This window comes from Hypanus sabinus, chromosome 9 (assembly GCF_030144855.1).
Source record: "Hypanus sabinus isolate sHypSab1 chromosome 9, sHypSab1.hap1, whole genome shotgun sequence".
NCBI lineage: Eukaryota > Metazoa > Chordata > Chondrichthyes > Myliobatiformes > Dasyatidae > Hypanus > Hypanus sabinus.
The window spans coordinates 6,641,448-6,654,050 of NC_082714.1; positions in this window are offsets into that span (position 1 = coordinate 6,641,448).

Below are 12,603 nucleotides of genomic sequence, written 5' to 3' on the forward strand. Positions count from 1 at the left end.
GTATTGCACGGAGGGGAGGACAGTCAGCTGATGAGGAGGGTGAAGTGCATCTTCCAAGCATTGAATGGACTCGCCCCACTTGGGTTGTGACTTCGTCCTCTCCCTCCTGAATTACTTCCCCAGACTTCCCCTTACTGACTTACGGGAGTGAACAAACTGTGCAGGTGTAGCAGAAAATTGGAGGGTAATTTTCATTCTAAAGGAAGAATACTTTCAAGAAAATAGTAAGCCAGATTTTGCTGAGCGCTTTGACGATGAAGAATGGCTGCAGAAATATTTTTCGTCACATGAACCAGTTGTACAAGTCTCCGCAAGGTCTTGGAGAAAATGCTTTGACTTGAAGTGACAAGATTCTTGGATTTAAAAGGAAACTGAATCTTTGGAAAAAATCACATTGCAAAAGGAAATCTTGAAATGTTTCCACTGCTTGTTGGGCTTGAGAATGAGGAAGGATTCGGAAAGTCTCGAGTCTTATTGAAAACCACCCGAAAGAACTGCAAAACAAAATTGAACAGTATTTTTCCTCCCTTTCAACACAAGTGTAAGTCTGGGTGAGGGAACCTTTCTCTGAATCTTCTGCTCAGCCTGAGAACTTGACTTTGAGAGAAAAGGAAGAACTTGGTGAGCTGCAGTCTGATCGTGCACTCAGGATGAGATTTACCGACCTGTCCCTGGATAAATTCTAGATTTCTGTGAAAGAAGAGTATCCTGCCATTCATAGGAAAACAATGAACATTTTGCTGCAGTTTTCAACTTCTTACATGTGTGAGCAAGTTTCTTCTTGTTTGACAAGCATCAAGAGCAAGGATGAAAAAACCTCATTTCAGCTGAAGCCGAAATCTGTGCGCTTATCTCGAATTCGACCCAGAATTGAGTATTTGTGCAGCAAAATAACAAGCCCAGGTCTCACATGCTGGGTCTATATTTGACCCTGTTCATGTCACTTAGTAAGAAAATGTTTTTTTCAAATTCTTGTATAAAAATGTATCTATGCTATATTTTTATTCATATTGCTTTAGCTTATGGTTTTTAGTAACTTTACTATTCAACGTTCTCAATAAATTTTCATGCTGTAAGTAGGATTAATTAAAATCAATTTATAGCCTTAAATCTACTGAGCCTACATTTGGAAAAATTAAATCTGATTTTGGCTTCAGCTGGTTATTTAACAGAAATATATTATGTTTGCCTTGTGAGTTTTTAAAATTTATGAAAGGGGAAGAAGGAGATTAATTTCAAGAGAGCTAAGCTTAATTACCTTTTATTTTCAAGAAAGAATTTATTCTCTACTCAAAAGAGCATTGGCAATTACTTTTGGATTATATCTACAATTTACTGATCATACTAAGGTACTGTGAGCTGTAGACGTGATATTTTTTACACAGGGATTCCCTGAGTCCCAAACATTATTTCAAGGGCTCCTCCAGGGCAAAAGGGTTGGGAAAGGCTGTGGGAAAGTATTCCCTAGTTAATGCGTGTTTTACTTTCTTCGATTGTATGCATCCTTACCTTGTCCCTGGATGTTAGGTGGCTTCGGTTCCTTTTGTCTACTGCATATTATCATAAATTTAACCTTGCCTGCACATTTCCACACTCCCACATCTTAGTCCATCTGCATATCATCTCCCTCCTCACTGGGTTCCACCTATCACCCCCCCCCCCACCTCTTTAAATCAGTCCTCTCCCCTTCATTCTTTCAGCCATGACACAGCACCTTAACCCTCAATGTCAACCACCTCTCTGCCTCCACAGATGCTGCCCAGTTTGCTGAGTTCCTCCAGCAGTGTTTTTTTTTTTGGCACGGTTTTAGTTGCTCTCTAGATATTGGAAATCACCCACTCTTTCTCTCCCTCTCTTCATTGTGTAAATCCTAGCCCAGAACAGGCTTGCTCTCCCTGCAGACTGTTGTCACTGTCTTTCTGTCTGGTAGCTGGCCTTGGCTACGCTCAAGTCAAGTTTTTATCAAAGTAAATATATATCACCATATACAACCCTGAGATTAATTTTCTTGCAGGTATTTACAGGAAAATAAAGAAATACAGCAGAATTTATGAGAATACTATACACAGCAAAGGCTGGCAAACAAAGCAATGTGGAAAAGAGAACAAATTTGTGGGAAGTTAGAGGATTGGGAAGCTTTTAAAAACCAACAGAAGGTAACTAAAAAAGTCATTAAGAAGGTAAAGATGGAATACAAAAGTAAGCTAGCCAATACTAATAAAGAGGATACCAAATGGATTCAACAGTGGCTAGATGGGAGATGCCAGAGAGTAGTGGTGGATAATTGTTTATCGGGATGGAGGCCGGTGACTAGCAGGGTGCCTCAGGGATCTGTTTTGGGCCCAATGTTGTTTGTAATATACATAAATGATCTGGATGATGGGGTGGTAAATTGGATTAGTAAGTATGCAGATGATACTAAGGTAGGAGGAGTTGTGGATAATGAGGTGGGTTTTCAAAGCTTGTAGGGAGATTTATGCCGGTTAGAAGAATGGGCTGAATGTTGGCAGATGGAGTTTAATGCTGAGAAGTGTGAGGTTCTACATTTTGGCAGGAATAATCCAAATAGAACATACAGGGTAAATGGTAGGGCATTGAGGAATGCAGAGGAACAGAGAGATCTAGGAATAACAGTGCATAGTTCTCTGAAGGTGGAGTCTCATGTAGATAGGGTGGTGAAAAAGGCTTTTGGAACGCTGGCCTTTATAAATCAAAGCATTGAGTACAGAAGTTGGGATGTAATGTTAAAATTGTACAAGGCATTGGTAAGGCCAAATTTAGAATATTGTGTGCAGTTCTGGTCACCGAATTATAGGAAAGATATCAATAAATTAGAGAGAGTGCAGAGACGATTTACTAGGATGTTACCTGGGTTTCAGCACTTAAGTTACAGAGAAAGGTTGAACAAGTTAGGTCTCTATTCATTGGAGCGTAGAAGGTTGAGGGGGGATTTGATCGAGGTATTTAAAATTTTGAGAGGGATAGATAGAGTTGACGTGAATAGGCTGTTTCCATTGAGAGTAGGGGAGATTCAAATGAGAGGACATGATTTGAGAGTTAGGGGTCAGAAATTTAAGGGAAACACGAGGGGGTATTTCTTTACTCAGAGAGTGATAGCTGTGTGGAATGAGCTTCCTGTAGAAGTAGTAGAGGCCAGTTCAGTTGTGTCATTTAAGGTAAAATTGGATAGGTATATGGACAGGAAAGGAGTGGAGGGTTATGGGCTGAGTGCGGGTAGGTGGGTCCAGGTGAGATTAAGAGTTCGGCACGGACTAGGAGGGCCGAGATGGCCTGTTTCCGTGCTGTGATTGTTATATGGTTATATAAAAGTTTCTTCAGATACATAAAGTATAAAAGAGAGGTGAGAGTGGATAGCAGACTGCTGGAGAGGTAGTAATGGGAGACCATGAAATAGCAGACAGACTGAATAAATATTTTGCTACAGTCTTCACTGTGGAAGACACTAGCAGTATGATGGAAGTTCCAGGTGTCAGGAGGCATGAAGTGTGTGAAGTTACCATTCTTGGGAAACTGAAAGGTCTGAAAGTAGATAAGTCACTGAACCAGACGGTGTACACTCCAGAGTTCTAAAAGAGGTGGCTGAAGAGATCATGGAGGCATTGGTAATGACCTTTCAAACATCACTAGGTCCTGAACTGAGAAGACTGGAAAGTAGCAAATGTCACTCCACTCTTCAAGAAGGGAGAGAGGCAGAAGGGGGGGAAACTGGCCAGTTAGTCTGACCTCAGTGGTTGGGAAGATGTTGGAGCTGATTATTAAGGATGAGGTCTCAGGGTACTTGGAGGCACATGATAAAATAGGCTGCAGTCAGCATGGTTTCCTCAAGGGAAAATCTTGCCTGACAAATCTGTTGGAATTCTTAGAAGAAATAACAAGCAGGATAGACAAAGGAGAATCGGTTGATGCTTTGTTTTTTCAGAAGACCTTTGACAAGGAGCCACAATTGAGGCTGCTTAACAAGCTACGAGCCCAATGTTATTACAGGGAAGATTTTAGCACGGATAAAGCAGTGGCTGATTGGCAGGAGGCAAATAACTGGCTGCCAGTGACTAGAGGTGTTCCACCGAGGGTCTCTGCTGGGACTGATTCTTTTTACGTTGATATGTCAGTGATTTGGAGAATGGAATTGATGTCTTTGTTGCAAACTTTGCAGACAATACAAAGGTAGATGGAGGGGCAGGTAGTTCTGAGGAAGTTGAGAGGCCACAGAAGGACTCAGACAGATTAGGAGAATGGGCAAAGAAATGGCAGATGGAACACTGTTGTGAAGTGTATGGTCATGCACCTTGGTAGAAGAAATGAAAGGGTTGACTGTTTTCTAAATGGAGAGAAAATGCAAAAAAACTGAGATGCAAAGGGATTTGGGAGTCCTTGTGAAGGATCCCCTAAAAGTTGATTTGCAGGTTGAGTCTGTGGTGAGGAAGGCAACTACAATGTTGGCATTCATTTCAAGAGGACTAGAATATAAAAGCAAGGATGTAATGTTGAGACTTTATAAAGCACTGTTCAGGCCTCACTTGGAGTATTGTGTGCAGTTTTGGGCCCCTTATAGAAATGATGTGCTGAAACTGGAGAGGGTTCAAAGGAGATTGATGAAAGTGATTCCAGGATTGAATGCCTTGTCACATGAAGAGCGTTTGATGGCTCTGGGCCTGTATTCATTCACTAGACTTCAGAAGAATGAGGAGTGACCTGATTGAAACATATCGAATGGTGAAAGGCGTTGATAGAGTGGATGTGGAGAAGATGTTTCCTATGGTGGGAGAGTCTCAGAACTGAGGACAGCCTCAGAATAGAGGATCACCATTTTAGAACAGAGATGAGGAGGAATTTATTTAGCCAGAGAGTGGTGAATCTGCAGAATTCTTTGCCACAGGTAGCTGTGGAAGCCAAGTCTTTATGTATATTTAAGGCAGAGGTTGATCGATTATTGACTGGTCAGGGCATGAAGGGATATGGGGGGAAGACAGGAGATTGGGGCTGAGTGGAAAATTGGATCAGCCGTGATGAAGTGACAGAGCAGGCTTAATGGGCCAAATGACCTAATTCTGTTCCTATATCTTAGTCATTATTTATCATATGCTCTGTACATTGCAACATACAGAATTGTTCACATCAACAGCCAATTCAACTTAAAACAATGTGCACAAAATGCTGGAGGAACTCAGCAGATCAGGCAGCATCTATCATCATCGTGTACCATGTCGTATGACATCATCATGCGCTGTGTCATATGACATCATCATTAATTTGCTGTGTCATATGACATGGACGATCACTGCTCCATTAGCTTCACATGACTTTGATCGGGCGGTTAAGCAGGTGCGACACCTTGTCCAATGGTGACCTGCAGGCTAGTGGAGGTAAAGAGCACCTAACACCTCCTTTGATGGAGACATATCTCCATCCCACCACTCACGGAAATCTAAAATGACACATAGAAACATAGAAAACATACAGCACAGTACAGGCCTTTAGGCCCACAAAGCTGTGCTAAACATGTCCTTACCTTAGAACTCCTTAGGCTTTACCCATAGCCATCTATTTTTCTAAGCTCCATGTACCTGTCCAGGAATCTCTTAAAAGACCCTATTGTATCAGCCTCCACCACCGTCGCCAGCGGCCCATTCCATGCACTCACCACGCTCTGAGTAAAAAACTTACCTCTGACGTCTCCTCTGTACCTACTTGCAAGCACCTTAAAACTGTGCCCTCTCATGCTAGCCATTTTAGCTTTGGGAAAAAGCCTCTGACTATCCACACAATCAATGCCTCTCAAGATCTCATACACTTCTATCAGGTCACCTCTCATCCTCTGTCGCTCCAAGGAGAAAAGGCCAAGTTCACTCAACTTATTCTCATAAGCTATGCTCCCCAATCCAGGCAACATCCTTATAAATCTGCTCTGCACCCTTTCTATGGCTTCCACATCCTTTCTGTAGTGAGGCGACCAGAATTGAGCACAGTACTCCAAGTGGGGTCTGACCAGGGTCCTATATAGCTGCAACATTACCTCTCGGCTCCTAAACTCAATCCCACGATTGATGAAGGCCGATGCACCGTATGCCTTCTGAACCCCAGAGTCAAACCGTGTAGCAGCTTTGAGTGTCCTATGGACTCAGATTCCAAGATCCCTCTGATCCTCCACACTTGCAAGAGTCTTACCATTAATACTATATTCTGCCATCACATTTGACGTACCAAAATAAACCACCTCACAGTTTCTGGGTTGACCTCCATCTGCCACTTCTCAACCCAGTTTTGCATCCTATCAAAATGTTGGAGGAACTCAGCAGATCAAGCAGGAAATTAGTGGAAATGAATAAACCATCAATGTTAAAAACACAAAATGCTGGTAGAACTCAGCAGTCCAGACAGCATCTATGGGGAGAGGTAGTGACGACTTTTCGTTCCTGATGAAGGGTTTCGGCCCAAAGCGTTGTCACTACCTCCCCCCATAGATGCTGTCTGGCCTGCTGAGTTCTGCCAGCATTTTGAGTTTTTATTTATTTCCAGCATCTGCAGATTCACTCATGAAACCATCAATGTTTTAAGCCGAGACCCTTTATCAGGACTGGAAGGGGGCAGAAGCCAGAAAAAGAAGATGGGAGGGGGAGCAATAATATTTAAACGCTGAGAGATTACAGAGCTCTGAGATGCCGAGGGATACAGCAAGTGAACTAGTAAATTCCACAGATTCAATACAAGAGGTTCTGCTGATACTGTAGGTGAAGCCAGGTGGGTGAGGGAGGGGTATGAAGTGAGAAGCTAGGAGGTGATTGGTGGAATCTGATTGGGAAGGAGAGTGGACTGTGGGAGAAAGGGAAGGAGGAGACACCTCAGAGTAGATGACAGGCAGGTGAGGAGAAGAGGTTAGAGGCCAGAGTGAGGAATAGGCGAAGGATGGGAAAGGACCAATTTATACTAAATTTCCTCATCTGTACGCTATGTATTCTCCATATCCCTTCATTCTCTTCACATTATTGGGTTGAATTGTGTGTCATGTCGTTTACACTATTTATGGTAACATAATCACTTACTGTATTCCACTGTGCTACTGTTTTCAAACAACAAAATATCAACATGTACTCAGTGGCCAGTTTATTAAGTACACCAGCTTGTTAATGCAAATATCTCATCAGCCAACCATGGGGCAGAAACTCAATGTATAAAAGCATGCAGACATGGTCAAGAGGCCAATGTCAAGTAGGCTTTAGATGATCTGAGCAATGGGATCAACATACATGAAACAGCACACCCTAACGCCTTCACCATCGTTTTGGGAGATTTTAACAAGGCCAGTCTGAAAAAATCGCTAAGCAATTACCATCAACAGATCACTTACAATACCAGAGGAAACAATACACTGCACTATTGCGACACCACCATCAAGAATGCTTACCACGCTATTCCACATCCTCACTTCGGGAAGTCTGATCACCTGGCTGTACTTCTACTCCCTGAGTATAGGCAGAGACTGAAGACTGCAGCACCAGCAGTGAGGGCCAAGAAGGTTTGGACAAGGGAAGCACAGAGTCGGTGGACTGGACTGTATTCAGGGATTCATCTTTGAATCTGGATGAGTATGCTGCAGTTCTTGCCGACTTCATTAAAACCTGTGTGGATGAGTGTTTGCTTACAAATACTTACTGTACATTCCCAAACCAAAAGCCGTGGATGAACCAGGAGGTATGTCATCTTCTGAAGGCTAGATCTGTGGTATTCAAGGCGGGCAACCCAGGCCTGTACCAGAAAACCAGGTATGATTTGCGGAGGGCTACTTCAAGAGTGAAGAGACAATTTTGAATGAGGCTGAGGTGATTTCAGATGCACAGCGACTCTGGCAGGGTCTGGAAGACATTACTTCCTACAAAGCGAAGCCGAATAGTATGAATGGGAGCAATGCCTCACTACCGGATGTATTCAACACCTTCTATGCACGCTTTGAAAGGGAGAATACAACTCCAGCTGTGAAGATCCCTGCTGCACCTGATGACCCTGTGATCTCTGTCTCAGAGGCTGATTGTTAGACTGTCTTTAAAGAGAGTGAACCCTTGCAAGGCAGAAGGTCCTGGTGGAGTACATGGTAAGGCTCTAGCGGGAGTATTCAAGGGCATTTTCAACCTCTCACCTCTGTGGCGGAAGTTCCTACTTGCTTCAAAAAGGCAACAATTATACCAGTGCCTAAGAAGAATAATGTGAGCTGCCTTAATGACTATCGCCCGGTAGCACTCACATCGACAGTGATGAAATGCTTTGAGAGGTTGGTTCTGGCTAAACTGAACTGCCTCATCAAGGACCTGGACCCATTGCAACTTGCTTGTCGCCACAATAGGCCAACAGCCAACACAATCTCAATGGCTCTTCACACAGCTTTAGACCACCTGGACAACACCAACACCTAGGTCAGGATGCTGTTCATCGACTATAGCTCAGCATTTAATACCATCATTCCCACAATCCTGATTGAGAAGTTGGAGAACCTGGGCCTCTGTACTTCCCTCTGCAATTGGATCCTTGACTTCCCAACTGGAAGACTACAATCTGTTCAGATTGGTGATAACATATCCTCCTCACTGACAATCAACCAGGTGCACCTCAGGGGTGTGTGCTTAGCCCACTGCTCTACTCTGTACATACACATGACTGTGTGGCTAGGCATAGCTCAACTACCATCTATAAATTTGCTGACGATACAATCATTGTTGGTAGAATTTCAGGTGGTGACGAGAGGGCGTACAGGAGTGAGATATGCCAACGAGTGGAATGATGCCACAGCAACAACCTGGTACTCAACGCCAATAAGAAGAAAGAGCTGATTGTGGACTTCAGGAAGGGTAAGACGAAGGAACACATACCAATCCTCATAGAGGGATCAGAAATGAAGAGAATGAGCAGCTTCAAGTTTCTCGGTGTTAAGATCTCTGAGGATCTAAACCTGGTTATCAATGCAGTCATAAAGAAGGCAAGACAGTGGCAATACTTTATTAGGAGTTTGAAGAGATTTGGCATGTCAACAAATACACTCAAAAACTTCTAAAGTTGTACTGTGGAGAGCATTCTGACAGGCTGCATCACTGTCTGGTGTGTGTGTGTGTATGTGTGGGGGGGCTACTGCACAGGAGCGAAAGAAGCAGCAGAAGGTTGTAAATCTAGTCAGCTCCATCATGGGCACTAGCCTACAAAGTACACAGAATATCTTTAGGGAGCGGTGTCTCAGAAAGGCAGTGTCCTTTATTAAGGACCTCCAGCACCCAGGACATGCCCGTTTCTCACTGTTACCATCAGGTAGGAGGTACAGAAGCCTGAAGGCACACGCTCAGCGATTCAGGAATAGCTTCTTTCCATCTGCCATCCGATTCCTAAATGGACTTTGCAGCTTTGGACACTACCTTACATTTTTAAAATATACAGTATTTCTGTTTTTGCACATTTTAAAAAATCTATTCAATATATGTAATTCATTTACTTGTTTGTTTATTATTAGGTTTTATTTTATTTATTATTTTTTTCTCTCTCTGTGCTAGATTATGTATCGCATTGATTGAACTGCTGCTGCTAATTTAACAAATTTCATGTCACATGCTGGTGATAATAAACCTGATTCCAATTGTTGTTCAGACCAAACATCAGAAAGGGGAAGAAATGTGATCAAAGTGACTTTGACTGTGGAATGATTGTTGGTGCCAGACGATGTGGTTTGTACATCTCAGAAACTGCTGATCTGTGGGGAATTTCACACACAACAGTCTCCAGAGTTCACAGAGAATGGTGTGAAAAACAAAAAACATCCAGTGAACGGCAGGTCCGAGGGCGAAAATGCCTTGTTAATGAGAGGTCAGAAGAGAATGGCCAGACTGGTTCAAGCTTTCAGGAGGTCAACAGTAACTCAAATAATCACTCATTACAACAGTGGTGTGCAGAAGAGCATCTCTGAATGCACAACATGTTGAACTTTGAAGAGGATGGACTATAGCAGTAGAAGACCATGAACATACACTCAGTGGCCACTTTATTAGGTGCGGGGGTACCGGAATCAGAGTCAGTGATAATAAATAAACCCAATTCTGATCTCTACATAAAATATCTCTGTTCTACTTTCCTCTGCCCGATGACACAGCCCTCATTGTCAGCTCTACACCACACAGGCATCTGCCAGCCAGATTTTAAATAGAAAACTCCTGACTCTTGTCCACTCAGGAGATTCTGCAGATGCTGGAAATCCAGCACAATGCACACACACTGTTGGAGGAACTCAGCATCAGGATCAGAACCAGGTTTAATACACAGTGAAATTTGTTTTGTGGCAGCAGGACAGTATGTATGAGATGATAAAATTACAATAAGAAATATATATATAAAATTAAATAAGCAACACAAAAAGAGAACAAAAATACTGAGGTAGTGTTCATAGGTTCATTGTCCATTCAGAAACCTGATGGAGGGGAAGAATCTGTTCCTGAAACGTTGAGTGTGGGTCTTTAGGCTCCTGTCCCTCCTCCCTGATGGTGGTAATGAGAAGGGGGCATGGCCTGGGTGGTGAGGGGCCTGAATGATTGATGCCCCTTTCTGAGGCATCACTTTTTGAACTTATTGTTGTGGCTTGTTGCACCTCAATGCACTGTGAAATGATCTGACCTGTATGAAGAATTTGTAAGCCAGGCTTTTCCCTGTATCTCAGGATGTGTCAATAATAAACCATCTCCAATACCTGATGAACCCAAGTGGCCGACGGGCCTATTGCTGTAGGTTTCCCATCCCTCATTGCATTAAAAACAGAATTAACCCCCCCCCCCCCGCCCCTCTCTGATCTTCCCCTCCCACCGCCATCTCCTCTTTATTCAATGACTGCTTTTGTGAAAAACCTCGGGATCTGTCTTTCCAAGGTAACGGTGCCATACAAATGCAAATCGCCAAAAGAGCAGGTTTAATCTTACACCTGCTGACGTCCGCAGGAGGGAATTGAGACAGAAGTTCCTTGTCCCTTCGCCTGCGTGTGAATCGGGTCCCCCAGACGAGACAGGTCCCGAGGCTTTGCCTGAGCTGCTCCCTCACCTCCGATGAGGGGAGCATCCCAACAGCATCTGAAGGGGGTAACTGGTCCTTGCACTCTCCACTTGAGGAACAATTCACCTGCTACGTTTCCCTCAGGTTAAAGGAAGAGGCTGGAAAATCCAGGACAAAGTCATCAATCCTCTCCTGTTTTCGCTCATTCCCTGAACAGGTGCATCAGTGAAATCCACAGCTGGAACTTACGGACAGAGCTCTCCTCACCTGAACAGGTATATTGGATTGATGTGCTCATCCTGTCAAACACCTCCTGACCTGCTGTACTTGATTCTCAATCCTCGTAGCTCAGATTCTCTGAAAACACTAAAACTCGGGAAAAAAGTTGTTAGCTTCACAATTGTTTGACCAGTTTGAGAACATTGCCTAAACTTCTAATAGCTGAAAGAAATGTATTTTAAAACCGATTATTGTTTTATTTTGTTTGGACAGTTTTTGGATTACTTCTGTTCTTAACTATTTGGCAAAGGATCACTGAGAGGAGAGAAGAAATTAGACCTTTCTCTCCACCCCAGTTTCTGAGGCAACGCTGTTCCAAGATCAAGATTCTGATCTCTATGTGTCTTTGGTTTCACAAGTATAACAGAAGGTGTTTTAGTCTAACTGGTAGGAAGTTTATCCTTGAATGTGGAGTCTACAATTTTTGGCAGGGTGTCTTTACCGTCTCTAGGTTTATACTCAGAACTCCCTTCCGAAAAACACCCATCCACCACACTCACAAGAACAACTGGGATTGGCAGAAATGGCTTTTTAAATTATAAAATGTGATTTATTCATTAAAAAACTCCCAAGAATGTAAACATTGATGTTAATATCTTAGTCATAGAGCCATGCGACATGGGAACAGAGCGACCCAGCGGTGGAACATGATGGCACAAGGGCAGGGAAGAACGAGGAGGGCTGCAGCAGTGAAAGTTCCCCACTCCGTGCCACTGGACCCTGACCCCGATCTGCCAAGGACCGTGTAGTGGCTGCCTGAGTATCAGCCTCCCCACATTGCACAAAGTCTTGCACAGGCACTCACCATGAAGGGAACCTTCCTGAGGACCCACCAATAGATAGACAACCCCTGAGGAGACCATCTCACTTGACTCCAGTGACTCGACTACTAATGTACTTCCGTCTGGCAGTTCACTCCCTATGCTGACCCTCGGTTGCTCCATTAAATCATTCCGTCTGGTTTTTGATTCCGCAGCTCTGAGAAAAGACCATGTCAAGCAGAATTCCCATCTAAGGCAACCCCATTTGCCCTTGGTTAACCTGTACCCTCTAATCCTTTCCTATCTGTGATGCTGTTTTCAATGTTGTTACTGTACCTGCCTTAACCACTTCGTCTGGCAGCTCATTCCATACATGGGCCACACACTCTGGCTGATAAAGTGGCTCCTCAGGTTCCAATTAACCCTTTCACCTTCAACTGATGCCTCCATTTCTCAATTCCCTGATCTTAACCCCATTATATCCCTCATGATTTTATAAGATCACCTCTCAGTCTGCATTGCTCCAATGAGCACA